The sequence below is a fragment of the Gadus chalcogrammus genome, chromosome 16 (genome assembly GCF_026213295.1).
Source record: "Gadus chalcogrammus isolate NIFS_2021 chromosome 16, NIFS_Gcha_1.0, whole genome shotgun sequence".
Classification (NCBI taxonomy): domain Eukaryota; kingdom Metazoa; phylum Chordata; class Actinopteri; order Gadiformes; family Gadidae; genus Gadus; species Gadus chalcogrammus.
In genome coordinates this window covers 36,423,059-36,436,507 of record NC_079427.1, presented here as the reverse complement: position 1 = coordinate 36,436,507, position 13,449 = coordinate 36,423,059, and positions in this window count along the sequence as shown.

The following is a 13,449-nucleotide window of genomic DNA, read 5'->3' as shown; positions in this document are numbered from 1 at the left end:
TCGTACTCTCCGGGTCTAGCAGGTCCTGTGAATGATACAAAATCAGAGGAGCTTCATACCTGACCAGCATCTGAATGACACCAAGAGTTCCCATGACATATCCCCGAAGAATAACCCCACAATCATGTGTGATGACTATAGAGGTTAAGACGGTAACTATTTTGTTAACCAAGGGGCCCATTGGCCGAACATTTTTTCAAACTAGTTTATACTCCACTGTCCATGGCCAGCATCGTTTAGTTGTTCAGGTTGTGGGATAGCTGCTACAGACAGTAGGGAGATGAAAACAGGCATACCAGATAACATGATGGCTAACATGTATGCACCAGTTTATAACACAAGAAATTTAAAATGTACTCAATTCGGTCTTCGGTTCTGGTACTTAGCTCTGATTCGTGTCTGGGATGGCAGGGGGAACCGAGATCGGATGTGATCCAAGGGTTTGATGGCTGTCGTGCAGTGGTTGAGATGGTACCATGTGGTGTTCCCTTCCAGTTCTGGAATCTTGCTTTTCTACTTATTGAATACAAGATCATGCATGCATGCTGGTGGTACGATATTACAGCTATTGCATTCGCTCCGACGGAGACCCCTTATGTGGCCCTTGAACGGCAAGTAATAGTTGACCCGTGAGCATCTCATGCAGTGTTAGATGTGTTAGTCTGTTAGATCGCATGCAATAATTGATTAGTGCAGTACATTTACCCAATTTGATTCAATAATTGCAAAAAATTGGATTGAATCCATTCAATATGTAGATTATTCTAACCTAAGTTAGAACCTGTGGAATGTACTACTTCTACAACAGGTTTATTGAACAATATATCTACTACCGCATTCCCTCAGGGTCCGTTTGGGCGGGTTCCATTCTCTCAGTTTGACGTAGGAATTTCCTGAACTCTTGAGTTCCCAGCGCTGGTTGACCCATGGACTTCTGCGAACGAGCAGTTGCAGAGATAACTGTCCCAAACTGTTTATAATTCGGGGTCCTGTTCTGGATAACTATTATATGTTATTTGGCTACTAATTTATTCTCCCCCCAACTTTTACTTGGTTCTTTTGAGCCCTGACTATACAAGACAACAATGCTGACCAACCAGCCCCCTCCTATGAGAGGCGTTGTCGCAGATTACAAACAGAAGACTGATTATTCACAACAACAACACAACCATCTGATTATGCACTCCTCTCTGTTAGAGGAGTTATTCACATGGATTACAATCACGCCAAAAAACAAGTCTTGACTTTTAACAGGCTCCCTTGGAGGCTGTTTACCAGGGACAAACAATTGGAAATCAATTTTTGAAAGCACTGGCCCGGAAAATGTTAGAACGTAAACTCTGAAATACACGGAAATAAAACCGCTGATGTGCAAACCCTCATGCAAGGCGGTAACTCAGGAAGACTCAAATAATTCTCTGAAAAACACTGAAAGAATAACTACTTTAAAGTATTGCAAAATAAAATACCCCATGAAGAATGTTTGAAATAAATGTGGAAAAAATTGAAAATAAAAGGTAGGTAAAATATAAATAAAAAGTCTTACTGCATCCAGCAGGAAGAAAAATGCTCCGAACTCGGAATCTCTTATTATTCAGAGTGGTATCCACAGGAAAACAAATTGTCAGAGAAATGAAAAGAAAATATTCTCCCATCCACTGGAACTCGAATTTTAACTGCAGTACCGTCCAAGAGCAAAATCAAACTGTATTCCAGTTACCCCGTCTGACTCTACAGTCACCTGGTCTAACGCTAGTCACCTGGGGCCGGTTGCACCAACTGGGTGTAACTAACCCTGGTCGTAACTACTAAGTAGGTCTTAGTTAAGACCTGGCGTTAGAATGGAACTAACGCCGGTTGCACCAACGGGACTTATGCCTGGTCTTAACTACGACCGGTCTTAGCCATGTGAATATTCCATGGAATGCGCATATCACTGCGTTGCTAGGATACCGCGTGCCAACAGCTATTTACTATTTTACCGATATCCGATATGATGGAGGAAAACCGAAAGAGGAAAGGGAACTTCACAGATGTTGAAATAAGAAAATTGATCGAGTTGTACAGTGAAAACAAGACGGCACTGACTGCCAAGCAGTCCAATGTTAATTCAAACAAAAAAAAAAAAGCAGGAGACATGGCGATTTGTCATGGAGAGTTTGAACAGCTGTTCGGACTCTGGCTGTCATCGGACGGATCGGAAGATATTATAAAAAAGGGGAAAGACCTCCTGTCTCCTGTCTGCCCAAAATAACCATCCTACCAACGGTGGTCCTACCCCGAAAACGTCCCCTTATAGTGACATTATTGTCACTATTTTTGGGGAGGATTCACCAGCCTTCGTCGGGTTGGACGGGGTGGACAGCGGCTGTCCTCAACCGCCGGAGCCGTTGGAAGAAGGTATGTAGCCTAGCATATTTATTGAGGATGGTTTGTTAGTTGAACAAGCAGGGCTAGCCTTATTGCCCAGAATTAATAAATTCACATTTTGTTTCACCACAAGTACCAGGTCAACACCACCACCAATAGAACCAGCAGTGGCAACCCCTTCCTGTCCAATTCCATCCCCACCCCCGGCAACGAAGCGGAGGAGAAGTGAGGACCTACAACAGGTCCTCATGGAGAAGGAAATTATCCGGGTGGAAAAGGAGACATTTAAATTAGAGACAGAGAACAAAAAAATTGAATTAGAGCAAATTAAATTACGGCTCCAAATACAGTTGCTCCAGCAACAAATTAGGCCCCAAACCATTATTTTTGAAGAACAACCGTAGAGCATCCAACCAGACCATCCCTGTACAAACATGTAAACAAATATTTTTGAGTTAAAGGATAATTGTTTGATTCGATTTATTTATTATATTATTATATTTATTTTATTATATTTATATTTATTATATTATATTATATTTTTTCTTACTGTGTTTTGATGTTTTACTTTTTACTGATCAAATTAAGATGCTGTCGGACACCGAAATAAATATTCCTTTCATTCATTCTTTCATTCATTTTCATTCATCAATTGTGTGAATGCATAACAATAAAACACTGCAAACGAAAGTGAGTACAATATGTATTTGTAATGTCAGGTTTACAACGAGCAGGAAGAGCTGTCACCGGATTTACAGTTCGTGTCGGCCTATATAAAACATAGCCTCTATACATAATTAAAACAATATTCACAACTGATTAATGAGCTGAGCACGGACTAATCGGCCAGCGTTTCAGCGGGTATCCACTGTCCCCGAGGAGCAGCCCGTTGCACCTATGAAAATAGACTTTAATTAGGTTGCTGTTCATTACTTAAAGTGAAGCTCAAATTGTTTCAGTGTAGCTGATTAGAAAAACACTATAGCCTACCTTCTTTCCTCAAAGTCCTGTAACAACGCACTCTCCCGGAGGATGCGGGAATCATGGGTGGATCCAGGCCTCGCCACCAAATTAATGATGTTATAATTTGCGTCACAAGCTATTTGTACGTTGATCGAATAGTAACCTTTTCGGTCAACGAACAAATACTCGTTCTCAGATGGGGCCTGGATCTGCACATGGGTTCCGTCTATGCAGCCCACGATCGCAGGCATACCGGACGCCTGGCGGAACCGTTGCTTCATCGCCGTCGCCTCTTCTTCGTTCGGGAGGTGGACATAACGAGCGATGCGGCGGCTCAACGCCAGGGAAACCCTCCGGATAACCCGACAGGCGGTCGATCTATGAACCCTCACCATGTCGCTTACTGTATTTTGAAATGCCCCGTTTGCGAAGAAACAAAGCGCAATGAGCAGTTGTAAGGACGGTGGTAGCGCTGCATTGCGGTCCGACACGAACTGTAAATCCGGTGACAGCTCTTCTATTAATTCAAACAGATCTCTCCTACAGAATCGAAACCTCTCAATCAGCTCCTCGTCATTATAAATGTCCAATGGATTGCTTCTGTCCCTAATTACTCTTTCCCGTCTAAATGCCCGCTCGTTGTACAGCCTATGGATCATACGTGCCATGGTAGCGCTGGATGGATTAAATGTAATTGCTATGGAAACAGCAGACATTTCGACTCTACGCCTCCCCCTGACCACGCCTTGGTCTTAGTGAAAAGAACGCTAAGCCCAGTTGGTGCAACCGGCGTAACGGTTAGGTCGTGCCAAGTTACGACCAGTCGTAGTTAAGACCAGGCTTACGCCCAGTTGGTGCAACCGGCCCCTGGTCTGACTCTACAGTCACCTGGTCTTCCTAGCAGAAAGAATATCCCTTACACTATGGCAGGGGTTCTCAACTTTTTTGAGCAAATGCCCCCCTGAGCTTACCCTGATCCTCTGGAAAATTTCCTTTTGAGCCTGTTTTATTAAGCAGATTTAGCACACTGTTATAAACAATAGGAGGCTTGTTGGATAAGAAAAAAAACACGACCACATTATACCAAATGTATTGGTATAATACATTTTTGTCTTTCAAGAAGGTTGTTTCATATCTGGCTGTAGGTGAGTTTGGTAACTAAGATTCCTAGTGTTTAGAATTACGATTGCTTGCTGTACCTTTCTATCTGTTACTGCAGTGTGATTTAAGCCTTGTCTGTTGTGATCAGTTAAGTGGTCGTTCTTGCTAGTTTCTGCCACTTACGGTGGGAACAAAAGCCTTGATAGCTGGGCGGAGCTAAGTCTGCCTGAGCTACCTTGCCCACTTAAGGGCTAGCTGTTATTAGCGTCAGCTGTAGCGTCAGGACCCAGCAAACGAAGACCCGGGAAACAAAGACTAAGGGAGTCTCTCTGCGGGAGTCAAGACCCGGGAAACAAAGACTAAGGGAGTCTCTCTGCGGGAGTCAAGACCCGGGAAACAAAGACTAAGGGAGTCTCTCTGCGGGAGTCCCTCGAGGAAGCCCCGGGGAGGCCACCTGCCCTATTGTAGCTATGTGTCGTACTTCAATCATTGTCAGGATTTCAACCCGCAGACGGTGCTACCATGGCTCCTCTGCTCGGCGCAGTAACCCATCTAATCTTCGCCATCCACCTACCCGTGCTTACACTGACCTAGAGGTCACGGGAGGACTCTGGAACTGCCAGTCGGCGGTTAAGAAGGCGGACTCGATTTCAGCCTACGCGTCCCTCATGACCCTTCACTTCCTGGCCCTGACAGAGACCTGGATCACTCCAGAGAACTCTGCTACTCCTGCTGCCCTCTCCACCGTCTACTCATTCTCGCACACCCCTAGACCATCCGGGCGAGGAGGGGGGACCGGACTCCTCATCTCGCCCATGTGGTCCTACCAGGTCCTTCCACTAGAACACTTGACCAGATCTGCGTTTGAACTCCACGCTGTCACGGTCACCATTCCTATCAAGCTCTCCATTGTGGTGATCTACCGTCCTCCAGGTCCCTTCCGTGACTTCTACGACGAGATGGATGCCCTCCTCAGCTGCTTTCCTGAGGATGGCACCCCACTCGTTATCCTCTGCGACTTCGACATCCTGCCAGAGAAGTTGCAATCACCTGAACTAACCAACTTTTTCGCCACCTTTGACTTAACACTAACCCCTTCTCCTCCCACACACAGGGCCGGGAACCAGCTTGACCTAATATTCACCAGATCCTGCGGCCCCTCTGCTCTCTCTGTTACCCCGCTCCCTGTGTCTGACCATCACTTTGTTGATTTTTCTCTCCCCTTGAAATCCTCTCCCTCCCTCCTCTCTAGTTCCCACATTGTCACCACTCGCCGTAACTTCAAATCCCTCTCTCCCTCTACGTTTGCCTCTACTGTTCTGTCTTCACTTCCTTCTATCGAACGATTCTCTCAACTATCTACAGATGAATCTTCAGACACTCTGCTATCCTCCCTCTCCTCCTCCTTGGATTCCCTCTGTCCCTTCCACTCCAGACCAGCGCGATCCTCACCGCCCCTGCCTTGGCTGTCCCATCCTCTGCGGTCCTGTAGAACAAAGCTGCGAGCAGCTGAGAGGAAATGGAAGAGATCAGACTGTCCTAATGATCTATCTCACTATCTTTTCCTTCTTTCAGATTTCACCTCTTGTGTGTCAACAACCAAATCTGCCTTCTATCGGAACAAAACCAACTCCTCTGCCTCAAACCCCAGGAAACTGTTTTCCCTGTTCTCGTCCCTCCTCAACCCTCCCTCACCCCCACCTCCTTCCTGCCTCACTGCTGATGACTTTGTTAACTACTTTACCCAGAAAGTGAAGGACATTAGCTCCTCTTTTATCCCTGCCTCCATTCTCCCTCCTCCCATCCCCTCCTCTGTCTTTACCCAATTTATCCCTCTCACCTCTGACGAGGTCAACAGAATAATAACATCTAACCATGCCACCACCTGCCCCCTTGACGCTATCCCCTCCTCTCTCCTTCAGGATGTCTCAAGCGACATCCTGCCATTTCTCACATCAATTATGAATTCCTCCCTCACTTCAGGCATTGTTTCAGCGTATTTCAAGACTGCCAGAATAAATCCTCTCCTCAAAAAAACAACTCTTAATACCACCGACATCCAGAACTACAGACCGGTATCTCTTCTTTCATTCCTGTCTAAAACACTGGAACGTGCCGTTGCTAACCAACTGTCCTCCTATCTCTCATCTAACAACCTCCTTGACCCCCACCAGTCAGGCTTCAAGAAGGCACACTCCACCGAGACGGCTCTCCTCGCGGTGACTGAGTCCCTCCGTGCTGCCAGAGCCTCGTCCCTCTCATCGGTTCTCATTCTCCTCGACCTGTCCGCAGTATTTGACACGGAGAACCACCAGATCCTTCTTGCCACTCTTGCCGAACTTGGCATCGCTGAATCTGCTCTTTCCTGGTTCACATCCTACCTGACGAACCTGTCAGTGACATGGAATGGCTCCTTGTCCAAACCTTGCACGCTCGAAACTGGTGTCCCTCAAGGCTCTGTACTGGGGCCTCTTCTGTTCTCCCTCTATACCAGGTCTATGGGCTCTGTAATTGCATCACACAGCTTTTCCTATCACTGCTATGCTGACGACACTCAGCTATTTCTCTCTTTCCCCTCATCTGAGAAAACCCTGATTGCAACACGCATATCGGAATGTCTGGCGGACGTCAGCACCTGGACAACTGCCCATCACCTGAGGCTTAACCTCAACAAAACCGAGCTCCTCCTAATCCCAGGGAAAGACTGCCCACACATGGACTTACTGGTCACCTTCGAGAACATCACTGTATCTCCCTCTCCAACTGCCAGAAACCTTGCTGTGGTATTGGACAATCAGTTATGCTGCACTGCAAACATCACTGCGGTCGCCCGATCCTGCAGATTTGCACTTTACAACATCCGCAGAATCCGGCCCTTCCTCACAAGGGAAGCAGCTCAGCTTCTAGTCCAATCACTGGTCATCTCCCGCCTCGACTACTGCAACTCACTCCTGGCTGGACTTCCTGCCTCTGCGATTAAACCTTTGCAGCGCATCCAGAATGCGGCAGCGCGCCTTGTGTTCAACCTACCGAAGTTCTCCCATGTGACCCCCCTCTTCCGGGACCTCCACTGGCTCCCTGTAGTAGCTTGCATCAAATTTAAGACGATGGTACTGGCATACAAGGCAGTCGATGGAACTGCCCCTGCCTACCTCCAAGCATTGCTAAAGCCACACACCCCAGCTCGATCCCTCCGCTCAACTACCTCAGCTGGACGTCTGGAACCACCATCGCTAAGAGCTAGCAAAGGCCGTTCAGCAAAGTCACAACTTTTCTCGGTTTTGGGACCTCAGTGGTGGAACGAGCTCCCTGCCGCTCTCAGGACCGCAGAGTCGCTCACTATCTTCCGAAAAAGACTCAAGACTCACCTGTTCAGAGTCCACCTCGACTCTGCATAGCCACCCTCCCCCTTCTGGCCACCATTGTACACTGTATTGTATTGTATTGTATTGTATTGTATTGTATTGTATTGTATTGTATTGTATTGTATTGTATTGTAGTACTTAACTGTGTAGCAACTGCAGTAGCTGCTATCATGGCTGTAACACGGGGAATTGACTGACCTAGCGATTGTGGTACTTGCACTTGGTTCTATGAACATCCTTTCTGTACCGACAGCGATATATTGATGCACTTCTTCTGACAAATGTACTTATTGTAAGTCGCTTTGGATAAAAGCGTCTGCTAAATGCCCTAAATGTAAAAATGTAAAAGCATTGGTTGTAATATATCATCTCATCTCATTTTCGTCCGCTTATCCGGGGTCAGGTCGCGGGGGGAGCAGCTCAAGCAGGGGGCCCCAGACTTCTCTTTCCCGGGTCACATTGACCAGCTCTGACGGGGGGATCCCTAGGCGTTCCCAGGCCAGTTTTGAGATATAATCTCTCCACCTAGTCCTGGGTCTTCCCCGAGGTCTACTCCCCACTGGACGTGCCTGAAACACCTCCCAAGGAAGGCGCCCAGTGGGCATCCTTACCAGATGCCCGAAACCACCTCGGCTGACTCCTTTCTAAGTAAAGGAGCAGCGGCTCTAATCCGAGTTCCTCACGGATGGCTGAGCTTCTCACCCTATCCCTAAGGGAGACGCCAGCCACCCTTCTGAGAAAACTCATCTCGGCCGCTTGTACCCACGATCTCGTCCTTTCGGTCATCACCCAGCCCTCATGACCATAGGTGAGGATAGGAACGAAGATCGACCGGTAGATCGAGAGCTTTGCCTTGCGGCTCAGCTCTCTTTTCGTTACAACGGTGCGGTAAAGCGAACGCAATACCGCCCCCGCTGCTCCGATTCTCCGGCCAATCTCACGCTCCATAGTACCTTCACTCGCGAACAAGACCCCGAGGTACTTGAACTCCTTCACTTGGGCTAAGGACTCATTTCCTACCCAGAGTAAGCAATCCACCGGTTTCCTGCTAAGAGTCATGGCCTCAGATTTAGCGGTGCTGATCCTCATCCAAGCCGCTTCACACTCGGCCGCCAGCCGATCCAGTGAGTGCTGAAGGTCACAGGCCGATGATCCAATGAGAACCACATCATCTGCAAAAAGCAGTGACGAGATCCTCAGACCACCGAACTGCAACCCCTCCCCACCACGACTACGCCTCGATATCCTGTCCATGTATATCACAAACAGGATTGGTGACAAGGCGCAGCCCTGGCGGAGACCAGCACCCCCTGAGAACGAAACTGACTGGCTGCTGAGGACGCGAACACAGCTCTCGCTTTGGGAGTACAGAGATTGGATGGCCCTGAGGAGAGACCCCCTTACCCCATACTCCCGCAGCACCTCCCAGTTTCTCCCGGGGGACCCGGTCATACGCCTTCACCAGATCCACAAAACACATGTAGACCGGATGGGCATACTCCCAGGCCCCTTCCAGGATCCTTGCGAGAGTGAAGAGCTTTATTGAAGACTTTCATCAAAAAGCATTCTATAAAAGAACTTCTAAGCACAAATATAGTTCATAGGGAAACCGAGATTCAATTAATAAGCTCAGTCCCACCACTCAGATAAATAATATTAACTCTACAAGAGAAAGACGACTTTCCCGTTGTGGTACAACCCTTTGTGTGTTGGTGGTGTGTGTTCTGGTTATGTGAGCAGTGAGCAGGGCAACTAAGGTCCACCAGGCAGCTTCTCTGCTTCAATGCTAATACGGGCCGGATAGGCGTCTCCGACTCACCGCTACCTCCAGCTACCTGCTACTACCAGCTTTAGCTCCTGGCTAGCGGCCAGCGGCCACCAGCAGGCCGGATCCAGGCTCCTCAGCCCGGCTAGCAGCTACCATCGGGCCGGATAGGCTACAGGCTATCAACAGGTACCATGTCGCGAAGGAACGGGAAGAAAGGGGGAGATGAGGACTTTGTGACCGTAGACCAGGTGCATGAATTGCTGGAGCAACAGAAACTGTTTTATAGAGAGCTGATGGAGCAGCAAGAGAGTAACTTTAAGAACTTTTTGACAATCGTGAATGAGGCAAATAACAAGAGATTGGATACAATGATGAAGGAAATAAATGAATTGCGGGAAAGCCTGCACTACACGCAAAAAGACGTGGATGTACTCCTTGCTAAGGAGAGGAAGTCAACCACAAAACTCTCTGAAATTGACTCAGATCTCTCTGTCGTTGCGACAAACATTACTTCATTCCTGCCTAAAATTGACTACTTGGACAGTCAGTCACGACGAAATAACACACAACATTGATGGGATTCCTGAGTCTGAAAATGAGAACTGGGCTGAATCAGAAAAGAAGGTGCGGGAGATCTTTGATGAGAAGCTCAAGCTTACTAACATGGAGTTTGAACGCGTACATCGGACTGGGAAATCAACGGGAGTGAGAGCCAGGCCAATAGTTGCTAGATTTTTTAGATACAAGGACAAAGTCAGAGTCATGGAGAAAGCAAAGTGCCTAAAAGGGACAAATGTGTACATTAACGAGGACTATTCGGATGCTGTTCGGCAAAAATGCAAGGAACTCATACCAGCTATGAAAGCCGCACGGGAGCGAGGGGAAATTGCATTCCTCCGTTACGATAAACTCATAATCCATCCTGCATCCCGATACCCAAGCAAAGGAGATGGAAGTAAAGGGGGGAAGGCAGACAAGTCTGGGGGTTCGTAACCTAAACATGGATAGTCACCGTGACTGTAAGTCTCATTTAAGATTCCAGTTAATATCATGAACTTGAACTCTTTAAAACTTCCTAATAAAGGCTTGGCGATTGCTCACGTGAATGTGTGTAGTGTTCGAAACAAGATTCATGAATTGAACAGCCTAGTGCAAGCAAACACTATTCATATACTTGCATTGACCGAGACTCATCTAGACTCCTTCATTCTGGACCCAGCAGTATCATTAGAGGGATACTCCTTATTCAGAAAGGACAGAGACAGATATGGAGGGGGAGTTGCTATTTACATACAAAGTCATCTTCCTTCAAAATTGTGTCTGGAATTTATGTACAGTGACGTAGAAGCACTGTGGGTTCAAATACACCTACCTCACTTGAAACCAATATTGGTTGGCTTTTGCTACAGGCCCCCTGGAGCAAGCGCACAGTATTTTAATGATGTATGTGATATGATTGATAGAGTTGCTGACTCAAGGAGTGACATTTACTTACTTGGGGACATGAACATTGATTGGCTAGCTAGCAATTGTTCCTTAAGGAAAAAGTTAGCATCACTTTCTAAAGCTTGTAACTTGTCACAAATAGTTTCCATACCAACTAGAGTCGTCACTAATGATGTAGGATGTACTTCTTCAACATGCATTGATCATATTTAGACCAATGTCCCGGAGCACTGTTCAAAGCCTATTTCTCTACCAGTAGGATTCAGTGATCACAATGTGATAGCAACTGTAAGAAAATCATTCCAAAAATGGGTCCTAAAATTATACTTAAAAGGGCATACATACGGAAGAGGATTAGGGCCACACATGTAAAAAAAAATTAAGTTCTGACTTTATTCTCAGAATTCTGAGAAAAAAGTCAGAATTCTGACTTTAATCTCAGAATTCTGAGAATAAAGTCAGAAATCTGACATTAATCTCAGAATTCTGCCATTAATCTCAGAATTCTGAGATAAAAAGTCGGAATTCTGATTTTAATCTCAGAATTCTGACTTTTTTCTCAGAATTCTGAGATGAAAGTCAGAATTCTGACATTAATCTCAGAATTCTGAGAAAATAGTCAGAATTCTGACTTTAAAGTCAGAACTACGGGTATCTGTAAGGACAAACCTCCGTGGGAGAGACACTTTGCTTTATGCAGTAGGAGGAAACCTATGGAAAGCCAAGAAGGCCACAATCCGGCCCTAGAATGGCGCGGTAAAAGTGCACGTCCCATAGCCAACTCACCAAGCCCACCAAGTCCAGTATTCAGAATTCAAAGCATTTATTCACAAATACGTTCTATTTTTTTGACAAGCGGAGCCGACAGTCCTGTGCAAGTATGCAAATTAGCCATGTGCGCCAAACAGAAGATAGACGCAATGTATAGAACTGATTGTTGTGCATTGTTGTGGATATGTAGGCTGGTTAGTTGTGGTTGTTTGTGGTCTTAGTGAAACAGCTTTGCCTTGGAGTTGGAGAAGTTGGAGTGATTGTGTGAGAGAGAGCGCACCTGCCGTGGTGATGTTGGGCTTGTTGTGGGCTTATATGTGATCAATGATGTATCTGTCTGATCGTATTAGCTGTAGATGGATGGTTAAATAATGTCACAAGATCGGTCATAATGCAGGCTCTCATTTGCAAATGCACTGATTGTGTGCCCGTCTCAAATATGCTATATACCTGGCATTTATTCAGTTCATGTTCTTCTGAGTGCGCAAGAACGGTGCCAATTATTGTCGTGTTTGCATTGTAATGCACAACTTTGCCCCTCCCTGTTATAAAATAACGTGCATCCCAACAACTTTAGCCAATGCAGGCTCCTATTGCTTTACCAGTGTGTTTAACGTGTGTGCGTGTGTGTGTCTGTGTGTATGTGTGTGTGTTGTCATGTAGGCTACAGATATAGATTGATTGTCTTGGCTTGCTTGCATCCATGAAATATTGTAATGTTATGGCCTAGCTGGCTACTGCATATCGAGAACAATCTGGGGATGAGGGCATCCCCGAATATTGACGGGTATTTCGCACACTGCCATCTCAATATGACTAATAGCCGCGGCTATTAGTTCCGTACGGATTCCGTACGGAATTCTTGCACTTTTACCGCGCCATTCTAGGGCCGGATTGTGGCCTTCTTGGCTTTCCATAGGTTTCCTCCTACTGCATAAAGCAAAGTGTCTCTCCCACGGAGGTTGGTCCTTACAGATACCTGTAGTTCTGACTTTAAAGTCTGAATTCTGAGATTAATGTCAGAATTCTGACTTTTTTCTCAGAATTCTGAGATTAATGTCAGAATTCTGACTTTAATCTCAGAATTCTGATTTTTTTCTCAGAATTCTGAGATTAAAGTCAGAATTCTGACTTTTTTCTCAGAATTCTGAGAATAAAGTCAGAATTTAATTTTTTTTTACATGTGTGGCCCTAATCCTCTTCCGTACATACAAGAGATTCATTGAAAACAATTTTATAGTGGATGTTGGAAAAATTGATTGGAATGGTGTGTATAAAGTTGATGACCCAGAGATATCTTTAAATGAATTCATGAACGTTTTTATGAAAATAGTAAATAAACATATTCCCATGAAAAAGTTTACAGTGAAATCTAGAGTTGCCCCTTGGATTGATGAAGATATGAAATGCTTAATGAAACAGAGAGATGAAGCCAAAAGGCTGTTGGCTACATCTTGTTCATCGGAGGACAGACTTAATTACTGTCTGTCTGTCTGTCTGTCTGTCTGTCTGTCTGTCTGTCTGTCTGTCTGTCTGTCTGTCTGTCTGTGTGTGTGTGTGTGTGTGTGTGTGTGTGTGTGTGTGTGTGTGTGTGTGTGTGTGTGTGTGTGTGTGAGAGTGCTTGAGAGTGCTTGAGAGTGCTTGAGAGTGCGTGTGCGTGTGAAG